The sequence below is a fragment of the Malus sylvestris genome, chromosome 12 (assembly GCF_916048215.2).
Source record: "Malus sylvestris chromosome 12, drMalSylv7.2, whole genome shotgun sequence".
Classification (NCBI taxonomy): Eukaryota; Viridiplantae; Streptophyta; class Magnoliopsida; order Rosales; family Rosaceae; genus Malus; species Malus sylvestris.
Genome location: NC_062271.1, coordinates 19,957,974 through 19,971,149, shown reverse-complemented (window position 1 = coordinate 19,971,149; position 13,176 = coordinate 19,957,974).

Here is a 13,176-nt window from a genome sequence, read left to right as displayed (position 1 = left end):
ATCTTTCTCACCCTTCAGCTGCTCATTCTTCTCAAGCAGACTAACATAGATGCGCTGCAGCTCATCCACTCCCTTCAAAGTAACAAGCTCATAATCTAACCTTTTGATCTCCTCGGCTGAGGAATAAGCTTCAGCTACCATAATCTTCGCCACCTCCTTAACAGCCTTGCTATATATGCATCATAGCAAGCAGAGTAGTCCTTCTATATTGGGTCGTATGTTTCGCAAATGAACTTGGGCAAACAACTTTTCTACCATTATCAACAAACTTGGCATAAGAGTCCATGATTTCAAGCAGAACTAGTTTTAAAAGCACACAGATCTGAACAGCCTCCCCAGAAGCAGGCTTAGTGGATTTCTCACAACTGCCCACGTGAGCAGTATCTTCCTTCCTAGCAGGCGAATCAGTCTCAGCAGCAAAGGGTGTGGGCCTTGGCGTCACTTTAACAGCAGAGTCCACATTACCACTCTTCATAATAACAAGTCTCTCCAAATGTGAACCAGACTTGGCTCCCAACAAACATCCTAGTACAGACTTCGACACTGGGGGCATGATAAAACCTTTACGCTGAGCAATCTTATCAACAATTGTATTAGCCATTCTCAACATGGAAAGCGCCACATGCTCAGATCTAGCAGCCTCATTTTTCTTCCTATTGGAAGAAGTCATGCCAATCACAGGCCTCTCGACAGCAGACAGATCATTATGAGCATCAATGGAAAAGTCTTCAGTTTTCTCTTAACCAGCATCTCTTAAGCAGGCGGGGAAGATCTATTATTTCCACCTTCATTCATAGTAAGCTCTATGATAGTGATCAGACGAGCCAATGCATCCGCCTTGATCATCTTTACCTTATCTTTTGGGGGCAGCCTACCTTTCTCCCGACGAAGAGAACTAAGCAGCCAATGTCATTCACAGTACTTAGCAGAGGAGATCAACCCGGCATTCTAGCAGGCATGAGGCCTGCATGCCCAGCATTCCAGCAACCCATGAGGCCCACGACCTCCTCATTTCTTTCAGTCGCCAGCCTAGCCCGAGTAAGGTCCAAGAGCCCAAAGGACATGAGCTATGTGGCTCACCTAGCACTGCGCCCTAGCGCCACAATCCGGAGCCCTGATCGCACAAGTTGCCTTTGGCTTTAGCCAAGCCAAACAACCCAAGCAGTGGCCCCTGCCACGACCCCTCCTCTGCCTATGCAGAGCCGACTCCTGGCCCCTACCAGCCGACATGCCGCACCACCCCAACGGCTGCCCCGCGACAAGAGAAAATGAATTTTTCTTACATTGGTGCGGCACGGAGAAGATGAAGAAAGCAACGAAAGATGGTCCTTTGCACGGGAAAGATGTAGAAGATTGCTAGAGGAGGGGGAACAAATATCCTCTAAGCTTTCTCGCTTGTTGGGTAGAAAAAATCGCTCTCCAAAGTTGATTTAATAACCCACTTAAGGTGGACTTAAATAGGCTTTGAGAGAAATTTATTTCCCTTCCCTAGAACGATATAATTTCCTATTAAAGAGAGAATCAACATTAAAAAAGGAAACAATCCTACATTTCCGGAAGCAAGAAGATCTCTACACCTGCTGCTCTTTCCTGCGAGCAGTCCAACAGGTGTGGGGGCATTTGTGGAGTCAAAAATAATCACAAGACGACACATGGATCTTTGGATAATAAAGGACAAGAATACCCTTGAGGCACATCGGGATTCCTACGCGCAAGTAGAGAAGAATCATCTTTCAACCAAGTCAAAAGTGCCCAAAATAGGTAACAATTCAAAAACTATTTCATCCAACCACATCAAATCCTTTCTACAAGGTAATTCCCAAAAACATTCCTTTTAAATTATGTTAATTGCCTAATTAATGGGTTTATTGCCTAATTAACCCATTAATTGTCAATTAAACCATCCATTATATCCAAATAACCACAAAATACATCCAATTCAACCCGTAAGCTAGTCAAAGGCCAGCCACACCCTTTGCTCTTCACCTTTTTTATTTTTTCCACTTTATTACCCAAATTAAGTTAGTCAATTAATCCCATAACCCCCCATTTATTTCTTTCATGTTTAATTAGCCAATAAATTGGCTAATTAAACCAAAAGTTTCACACAAAAAAACCACATTATGGCCGGCCACTTTCTCTCCAAAGTGGACCGGCCTAGCCCTATAAATAGGCTCTCATTTTCGCCAAACACCCATTCCAACACTTTGGCAAAAATCCCAAAATTCTCTAAACATTCTTTCTCTCTAAATTCTAACTTTGGCATCGGAGGTTCTTCGGCTAAAGCCCCGCCCCCCCCAATTCATCGTGGGCGCGTGAGGCTCTTGGCCTTAACCTAAGGTGTTAATTATTTTGTAGGTGTAAAATTGTCCAAGATCAAGGAGGAAGAAATTTGCATCCACAACAATGAGCACACATATAACAATGCACACAGACAGTACACACATCCATTATATAAAAAAATAAAAATCAGAAAAAAAAAAGGTAGAGTGTGACAATGCACGCTTGGACGCCTTCCGCCCACTCCCTCAAAACAGAGGTGGCAACCCTCAAGCCCAGCCTCAAAGGCTGCTTAGGCGCGCCCTGAGGCGAGCCTTTTAAAACATTGCTCTTGCTTCGCAATAAATTTTATGTTTAGATTTTTACAACGATTAAGTCGATTTAAGTTCTGTGGGCCAATGTTTACACAATATGTTGTGTTTGTTTCTAGATTTTGTTTGTTTGGCTACCGTATCGGTTTTTGTCTTTTTTTGGTTAAATGGTTAGGTTCATTCCTGCACGAGAGAGGTGTGTGTTTTTGTCATCAAACTGGTAGAGAGGGGTCTTAATCAAATATTTTGCTGATGATGGAAAACCTTACAGCTCTTATCGAGACGGAAAAACAGCTGAAAGAAGAGAAGCGTCTCATAGAAAATGAGATTGCAGCACTGAAGCTGAAGGAGCAAGCAGAGCAAGGACTGAGCTGCCGACGAGGAACCGGATCAGCAGAGCACTTCCTCCGACTATAACACCAACAACAACAACAGCTGCAGCAGCTAGTGTTATTTTGTTTGCATCTATGGAACCATACATTTACTTCGTTCCACGCTTTTTTAGTAGTTGTTTTTTTTTATTTTTTCCAAGCCTAATAATCATAGCAAAGCTTTTTCAAAAAAAAAATTTTAATGTATTACGAAATGGATAATGGCATAAAAAATATATATATGTTGCGGGTCTCTTGACACACTATAATAGGTTTTCTTTTTGGCAAGTTTGTGTTTCTTATTCGCATTCATGATTATGTAATCATTTACATTTGCTTTTACATGATATCTCATAAATTGGATGTGAATATATTTATTGTATTTTAACTTTTTTTAGCCAAGCAAATGATTCGATTGATAACTTGAAGTTGATTTCTTTTATTTATGTCTATGTATTAAAGGGGCAACGAGGGTGGGGGTTGAAGCCGAATGCATGCATGGGACAGATTCCAAGGTTATTCAGTAAGTCATTGATTAAGTCAGATTAAGTCATTGATTAAGTCAGATTAAACTGCCTTCATTTCCTTTTGTGTCCATGGTCTAATTTTATTTGGATGATTTAATTCTATGTGATGATTTCTTCTGGGTTTTTTCCGTTTTGTATTTTAAATATGTTTAAGGTTGAAGGATTCAGCGATGGAATTTTGGATGCCCAAGAGAAGAAGCCTGGTATTATTTCTTCTTTATTTTCTTGTAATTTTGCTTCTTTCTTTTTGTTGTCAAATGTTTCAAAATTTCAACTCACATGTTCGTGTGCATTATTGATGTGTGTATTTTACCATTACTAGGCCATCATTATGTCATTTCAGTAATTGTCTCTTTATTTTTTTTTCGTATTATTTCTCACAAAACCTAATCATCATAGCAAAGCTTTTCCAAACAATTTTTTTTAATGCATTGCAAAATGAATGATGCAATAAAGAAATACGATGTGAGTATCTTTGCACGCTATAATAGTTTTCTTTTTGGCAAGTTTGTGTTTCTCATTCACATTCATGATTCCATTATCATTGACATTTGCTTCTGCATGATTTCTCATAAATTGGATATCATTATATTTATTGTATTTTAATTTTTTTAGCCAAGCAAATGATTTCATTGAACAACAGATGCATCAATTACATGCTACAAGTGTACGATGGCGAAGGCATTACAGTGCCTTCAAATGATTGCTTTCTTTTTTCTTTTCTTTTTTTTATTGTTTTTGACATATTAGATTAGATTTTAGATTTTATTATTGTTTATTTGATGAAGTTCTTGATTAAGTGCAATTACACGTGCGTTATTGTTTAAGACTAGCAACTGTAAAAGTATAGTGTGGCAGATTCTCTTATTTACGTATGAATTTGAACGGTTTATTGTATCATATAGGAAAGAAGAAAAGGGAATATGAGATGATATTGAAGAAAGCCTTGCAAAGCGTCTGCCTGCTTAATTCAGATGCCACAACTTCAGTTATTGTTTAGGTGAGGTGTTATGTTTGTATGAAAATCTGAGTCTCAAATATTTTAAGCGTTGTGTCGGCAACTTGAGATGGTTGTAAAGTAGTGCATGTAGCATTGATGCCCTTTACTTTACTTGCGTATTTGTTTCGTTCGAACTAAACTTGCAGTGTACATATTTATGCCAAAGATAAGTCAAGACTTTTGGAGCTTGATATTCTTTGTTAGAATTTCTGTTACAAAACTAGGGAAGGATCTTGTCCATTTATGCTTATGCTTCTATGTAGTAAGATTGGGGTGGTAAAATTTTCTAGGGTGTTTTCTGGGTTGTTTTTAAACTGCATTCATTTCTTGCAAGACTGCATTAAAAAGCATTTTTTCAGTCGCACATTATGGCAGCACTTCATTTTGATTTGTAAACAAACTATATGCTTTATTTTTGTCTTGGGTTATAGTATAACCTTTGACGATTGAATTTGTAAGATGGTTTAGCAATTTTTCACAAGCTTGCTATTCCTGCCAAATGCTTAATTACTGTCTTCTACTTTTTTTTGTTTTCCTTTTTCTATGTTTTTCCCGCATGGAGTGGGTTGATTACTTGAAACTATGAGTATAATATTAATGACACAATACGATCTGCAAATGAATATTTATCATACCATGCATATCCATGTATAGCAAGCAAAGTATCACTTCATTGGTTCTTAGGTATTGTACCGTCATTTTAGTTACTTTGTGTAGAAACTATTCATGCATGTTCCGACTAATACATTTAATTCCCGCAGCGAAGCGCGGACACATTTTCTAGTTACTTTAGTCTAAAGTAGGATTCTCAATTGCACTGTTCAACTGAATAGTTTTTGGGTCCGAATTTCAGTTTAATTACGGCCATGCTATTGCTATAAAGAACGGGCTTTGTGGGTTTGCACATTTTAGTTTTTTTATGAAATTGGTTCGAATGATGGGAATGCCCGTCCAGGGTTAACATTGCACGGTTAGGGGTAAAATTTGGGTGGGCATTGTTGTTTGCTTGGGTTTGGGACAAGTTAGGGTTGCATTCGGTGGGATCGACAACTCAATGTGGGATTTGGTGAGGGTAAGGCATGCTGCTTGCAGAGAGAAGGAGAAAGAGAGGGAAGGAGGGAGAAGGAGAGAGAGAGAGAGAGAGGGATTCAGTGAAGGGAAGGCATGCGGCTTGCAGAAAGGAAGAAGGGAGGGAGGGAGGAGAAGATGAAAATCAACTGCAGCAAGTTCATGGACAAGGTCGTAGCAATGAAGACCCCTCGGCAGCAGATTCAAGTCAATCTGGGTAAAGTCATAGCCTTCAACCCCATCAAAGCTTCCCTTTCATCCCCTTCTCCAGGTTATTTTTTTATTATTCAATTTCTCTCTATTTTTGGTGGTATTTTTTGCTCAGAAGAATCACATTTCTGATGACTTGTGGGAGAGAATGATTAGTTGGAGGTTTAAGCTTTTGATAAGATAGAAATTGAAACATTAATTTGTGTTTGTGTGTTTATCTCTATATATACAATTATACATATGTGTAATCATTTGCTGCTCTACTTATTCATCATATTTTTTATTTGGGTTTCTGAAGTTCTGGGACGGAGTTCGTCGCGGCCAAAGTTGATGCCTTACTTAAATTCCAAACTCTCCAAAGCTGCTTTCTTTATATATCATTAGAGTAGTGCTGAAATTTTGAGAAGGTATATATCACAGCCCGTCCCGAATTATTTTTATCGATAGCGTGAATTGACGAAATTGTCCTTAAGCGTTTGGTGATGGTGTGTGTAAATGGGCTAAGATTTTGGGATTTGGACCAATTCGTTAAGCCCCTAATATTTTGGGACCAAATAAAACTAAAGGACTTAATGATGCGAAAATTAACTTAACACATAAATTAAACCCTCTTGTTGACAATTGTAGTATGGATACGTAGGGATCGTTCTTAAACCGGGGATTATGAGGGATTGCTAAAACACTATAAACTGACTCCAATATATAAAAAGAGGCTAAAAACACTTAACCAGACTCAAAGAACTCAAAACAAACTCAAAAGACTCAAAACAAGTTAAAAACGCTCAAAACTGCCTAAAAACAATAATTAGGCAATTTCTGACTCTAACACACATTTTGGACGAATTTTGGTTTTATATTGATTCAAAACACTTAAAAACACAAACTAAATAGATTCTAACTAATTAGACACTCTAAAGTAAAGGGGGATTTGGTTTTGGACAAAAATAAAGTAAAATAAAGCAAGAACTAGAACTAGACAGATTGGCGTGAAATTGATTGAATTAGATGGATGATGGGCTAGCTAGAGGGTTCTTCTCCACACATGACACACTTGCATTCAAATTGATTTCCAATTGCTTCTTTCAATAAACCATGAAACTCAATACTCCACGTTCACTGTGACAGCACTTTTTTAACCTTCAAGTTCTCCTTAAGTTAATGAATTGGATGGGAAAGCACATACAACAATTCAAAACATTCCCTAAAAGTCCCCTACGTGAAAAGCACAATAAAGGTACAATCAAAGATCATTAAGCTTCATGAAAACTATAAGTATTGACGAGGCATTCGTAACTATGATGAGCAAAATACTCTTGCCAAGAATTCACTTAACGCGATCGTTTATAAGCGACCTCCACTACTTGTAAATATAAGTTTGTAATTATTAGGTGAAACTCCCTTATATTCATGAAAACTAAGTATGCACTCTTAATAAACATACAAGAATAAGTTATCAATCAAACGGTTAAGCAAATTGAATTCACAACTTATGAAATAACAACTGAAGGTAATCAATTCAATATGCAAGTATAATCACGGTTTTGAATAGCCCCCTAGCCAAGAAGGGCTTAGTTCCTCATAATCGCAAAACAAAGATAAACAAATTTATACATTGGAAACAAAAGAAAAGAAAACACCTAAAATGCTCCAATGATCCAAATTGGACAGCAAGCACATCCAGGGATTCTCCTTCTTCTTCTTTGCTGCTACACAAGGTGTGGTTGATGGTTTGAAGGGTTGTTTGTATGGAGGAATGGATGAGAACAGGTATGGTGGTATTTTGGATGGATAAAGGATGCGGCTAGGGTGTATGGAAGTGGGTGATGATGAATGGTCTTGATTCCCACAGCAAGGATGATTATTTAAGGCCTTTAGGGTAATTAAGGCTAGGAAATAGTTTAGGTAACTGGAATTAATTCAAAACTTAAAGGGAAATAGGAATTAAAGTCAAAATCCTAAGGAAAAGGTAAGGGAGGTGCGGCTGGGTTTAGGAAAGAAAGGGAAAGGTTTTTAATTGAAAAGGGAATGTGATTTATGGCAGAAAATAGGAAAGGGATGGCTCTCTTGCATGGCAAGGAAGAGGAAAGGGAGACAACCCACGGCAAGGCCTTGTATGGTTCAAGGATACTTTGGTTTGCGTCCTAAAATGCATAGGAAACCTTCAATGTTGCTGGAACTTAGAGACATTTAGGATTAGGAAAGGTCAAACCAAAATAGGAAACCTTGGCTTAACTTTCCTACTTCAAATAGGAATCCTCATTCTTCTAGGAATCCATCTTCAATTAGGAATCCTTCTTCAATTAGAAATCCTAGCATCTTTAGGTCTTCAATTTCGTCCATCTCTCTTGCTCCAAGCATATGATATTCCTTTCATGCCCAAAATTGCTCCAAAAAGCTCCAAAATGCACTTATTTGCCTCTTTAATCCTTTAGACCTACAAACACACGAAAATGGCTTAAAGTACTAATTTAACTAAGAAATAACAACATAATTGCATAAGAACAAGCTAACTAAGTCGCATAAATATGCTCCTATCAAATCCCCCCACACTTAGCTTTTGCTAGTTCTCGAGCAAAACAAAACAAAACAAAAGAAACAAAACATACAATCTAAACCTTCCGACATTTGCCTCAGGGATTTTCAATGAAACATGACATGTCAAAGATCACCACTCACATAGATTTAAGCAATCCTTACCCTCGAGCATACTTAATCATAGTCACCATTCACTAGCTCACATTTAATCAATTAAAACAACATTTTGAATGTAGTAACATGCCTTAGAGAATTCCCTCAATTCCTTACTAGATATGCACTCAATTTTCACTTAGATTTTCTAACTACACACCCTACACTAGGTGTATATGTGAGAAGATTAATGTAAACATGAAAACTAGTACTCACATATGTTTTTCAACAAAGAAACAATTTCTGGAATTATTAATGCATGTATATATATGATCTCATGAATAGAATGCTACTACTTAGAAGCGAGAACCAGTGATATCATATGCTCATATCAATTCCAAACTCCACATATTGAAACACACAACACTCAAGATGAAAGTCAAGGGTGGTAACGGGGTTAAAGGTGTTGGTTAACAAAGAAAGGTAAGGGAAAACGAACGTTCTTAAAGCAATAGTGAGCAAAGTAATGAGTTAGGCACTTAGAATTCACTTTAGAATGCAGAAATCTACTTTTAAACACAAGGGAAGATTCATGCAAAACCTTAGGGTCAAATTCAAACTTGTGCACCCTTTCTTCAACAACCAACACATGTGAGTTTGTTCTCACTTATTTAGAATTCTTTTTCTTTCTTTTCAACACACTTTTTCTTTTCTTTTTCTTTTTCTTTTTCTACAAAATTTTTTTCTTTCTTTCTTTTTATTGTCGTGCCCTATGGCACACAAAACACACACTTAGAAACATTCTTCCCCCACACTTGTTTTCTACAATAATGTCTCTCAAAAGGAATTCCTTATAAGTTATGCTCCACTATACTTCAAGATCAAGGTATGAATGGTCCTATTCTAGGCTAGGTAGAGATGATGTGGTTAACAAAGAAAATAGGCTAAACAAGGCTCAAAGGGATTTAAACCTACAAATCAAATGACAAAGGTGGTTTCGGCTATTTGGCTATGGTGGTGACTACTAAACAACTTCATCTTGAATATGTGTTATGCAAATCAATGTCATGCTTTGAATGAAACGGGCATGAGTTCTAGTATGCAGATCTATAATGATGAACGCATTCTAAGTAGCAACCAAGTAAAGAATAATGAGATCATGCAACGACTTAGAAAACAAGAATGCACAGATTAATAACTCTCCAAATAAACATTTAGGCTCAAGTCTCTCATGGATGTAGCGTTTGTTTGAGTTCCTTCCTTCAAGCATGTTACAAAAATTGATTTTATCCTTTGTGATTACATGTGAATTCATAAACTATAATTACAACCAAGCATAAACCAAAGAGCATATCAAACTTCCATCCATGTTTATAACTTTCTTTAACAGTCATGCACTTAAAAACCAAATCCTCATCATTGTGTTGGAAGGTACCCTAAGACACAAACAAACACACAAAAACAACTCTTTGTGGCTTTTTCAAAACAATTTTTCAAATGTTTATCAAATTTTCGGATTTTTACTTCAAAACACATCAAAACAGCTCAAAATGTACTAAAAACACTTAAAAACAGTGAGAAACAACATTGTAAGTGATAGGTGAATAAAACCCACGAAATTGCATAAAAACACTTGTTTACCCCCCACACTTAAATCAAAAATTGTCCTCAATGTTTCAAATATAAACTCACACAAAAACAAACAAACAAACAACAAACTAAACATGGAAAAATAAAACAGCAAGGGGGAAGAGTTTAGAAACGCAAATTTGGGTTTGGAATGAAAGTTCCATCTTATCCTTGTTGAATGCATGGGTTGCCTCCTAAGAAGCGCTTGCTTTAACGTATTGCAGCCGGACGAAGAATTCCATTCACTCCCCATTGGAGCCCACGGCCTGAAGAGTCTCCTCCACAACATGCTCAACAAAGCTCTCATAGTATGGCTTCAAACGATGCCCATTCACCTTGAATTCTTGCCCAGTTTTCAAGCTTTTGATTTGGACTGCACCATGAACAAAAACATTAGTAATAAAAATGGACAAACCCACTTGGAACGTAACTTACCAGGGAATAAATGAAGATGGGAGTTGAATAACAACACTTTCTGCCCTATTGAGAAAGTTTTGCCTCGAATCATCTTGTCATGGAATGTCGTGGTCTTCTCTTTGTAAATTCGAGCATTCTCATAAGCTTCATGCCTAATTTCTTCAAGTTCACTCAATTGAAGCTTCTGATGAATTCCAGCTTGGTCCACATTCAAATTGAAGGTCTTGATAGCCCAATGTGTCTTGTGCTCTAATTCCACAGGAAGATGGCATGGTTTACCATAAATGAGCCGAAAAAGAGACATACCAATGAGTGTTTTGTAAGCTGTACGATACGCCCATAGTGCATCATCCAAACGCAAGCTTCAATCTTTTCTATTTGGCCCAATGGTCTTTTCCAAAATCTATTTGATTTCTCTATTGGAAACCTCGGCTTGGCCATTGGTTTGGGGGTGATAAGGCGTGGAAACTTTATGCGTCACATTATATTTCTTAAACAGCGCCTCAATAGTACGATTGCAAAAATGAGACCCCCCATCACTTATGAGCACCCTAGGCATCCCAAATCTGGAAAAGATGTTAGATTTCACAAAATCTGCAACAACTTTAGAATCGTTAGTTCAGGTGGCTTTTGCTTCCACCCACTTCGAAACATAATCAACCGCAAGTAATATGTAAGTGAAACCAAAAGATGAAGGAAAAGGACCCATAAAATCGATACCCCAAACATCAAAAATTTCAACAAGAAGTATGGGAACCTGCGGCATTTGGTCCCTTTGGCCTATATTTCCTGTCCTTTGGCAACGATCACATGTTAAGCAAAAGGTTCTAGCATATTTAAACAAAGTAGGCCAATAAAATCCACACTCAAGAACCTTAAAAGTTGTTCTTTGGGTGCCAAAATGACCCCCACATGCATAGGTGTGACAGAAACTTAAAATGGAATGAAATTCGGATTCATGCACACACCTACGTAGAATCTGATCTAGGCAATATTTCCACAAGTATGGGTCATCCCAAACATAAAATCTAGCATCCTTTTTAAGTTTATCACGTTGGAACTTGTTAAGAGTGGTGGGAACTTGTTTAGACACCAAATAATTGACCAAATCAGCATACCAAGGCTCACTTACCTTAATGGACAGTAGTTGCTCATTTGGAAATGTTTCTGGAATGGGAATGGACTCCTCTTCATGCACCAATCTACTTAGGTGATCAGCCACCACATTGTCACTCCCTTTCTTGTCCTTAATTTCAATATCGAACTCTTGAAGTAGGAGCATCCAACGAATGAGTCTTGGTTTAGCTTCCTTCTTTGTGAACAAGTATTTCAAGGCTGCATGATTAGTGAAAATAATGACTTTAGTGCCAATTAAATAAGATCTAAACTTATCTAATGCAAGTACAACAGCCAAGAGTTCTTTTTCAATTGTGGAATAATTCAATTGAGCATCATTTAAGGTACGGAAAGCATAATAAATAACATGTGGCTGCTTGTTTTTCCTTTGTCCTAAAACAACTCCAATTGCATAATCCGATGCATCACATATGAGCTTAAAGGGAATGCTCCAATCTGGTGAAGTGATAATGGGTGCCGAAGTGAGCAAGGTCTTGAGATGTTTGAATGCTTCCTCACACGCCACATTGAAGTTGAAGGGTACATCTTTTTGGAGGAGACGGCAAAGAGGTTGTGCAAGCTTTGAAAAATCCTTGATAAATCGTCTATAGAAACCTGCATGTCCAAAAAAAGAACGAACCTCTCTAACCAAATTTGGAGAAGGTAAGTGACGTACAAGATCTACTTTTGATTTATCCACCTCAATTCCACATTCAGAGATTATATGGCCCAAAACTATACCTTGTTTAACCATGAAATGACATTTCTCCCAATTTAACACAAGGTTAGTTTCAATACATCTTTTCAAGATTAAAGTCAAATTGGCCAAACAATCATCAAATGAATCACCAAATACACTAAAGTCATCCATAAAGACTTCAATGATCTTTTCAACATAATCAGAGAAAATACTTACCATGCATCTTTGGAATGTGGCAAGTCCATTGCATAAACCAAATGGCATGCGACGGTAAGCAAATGTTCCAAAGTGACAAGTGAAAATGGCCTTTTCTTGATCGTTCGGGGCTATGACAATTTGATTGTAACCAGAATATCCATCAAGAAAACAATAAAATGAATGACCTGCTAACCTTTCGAGCATTTGATCAATGAATGGCAGTGGGAAATGGTCATTCCTTATTGTGGCATTGAGTTTCCTATAGTCTATGCAAACTCTCTAACCGGTTAGGATACGGGTGGGTACAAGTTCGTTCTCTTCATGGTTCACTACCGTGATGCCAAACTTCTTTAGAATGACTTGAATTGGTGAGACCCAATGGCTATCCGAGATTGGATAGATCACTTCACAATCAAGTAGCTTGATAATCTCCTTTTTCACAACTTCCATCATCGGAGGGTTAAGATGGCGTTGAGCCTCTCTAGTTGGATTGGCCCCCTCCTCAAGAAATATGCGATGCATGCAAGTGGTAAGGCTTATCCCCTTGATGTCGGCCAAGGTCCAACATATGGCAGATTTGAACTCTTTCAAGACACACACTAACTTCTCTTCTTCTTCTGCCGTGGGGGAGAAAGAGACAATGACGGGTAAGGTCTCTTGTTCCCCCAAGAAAACGTACTTCAAATGGCTTGGTAATGGTTTAAGCTCAAGGGTAGGTGTC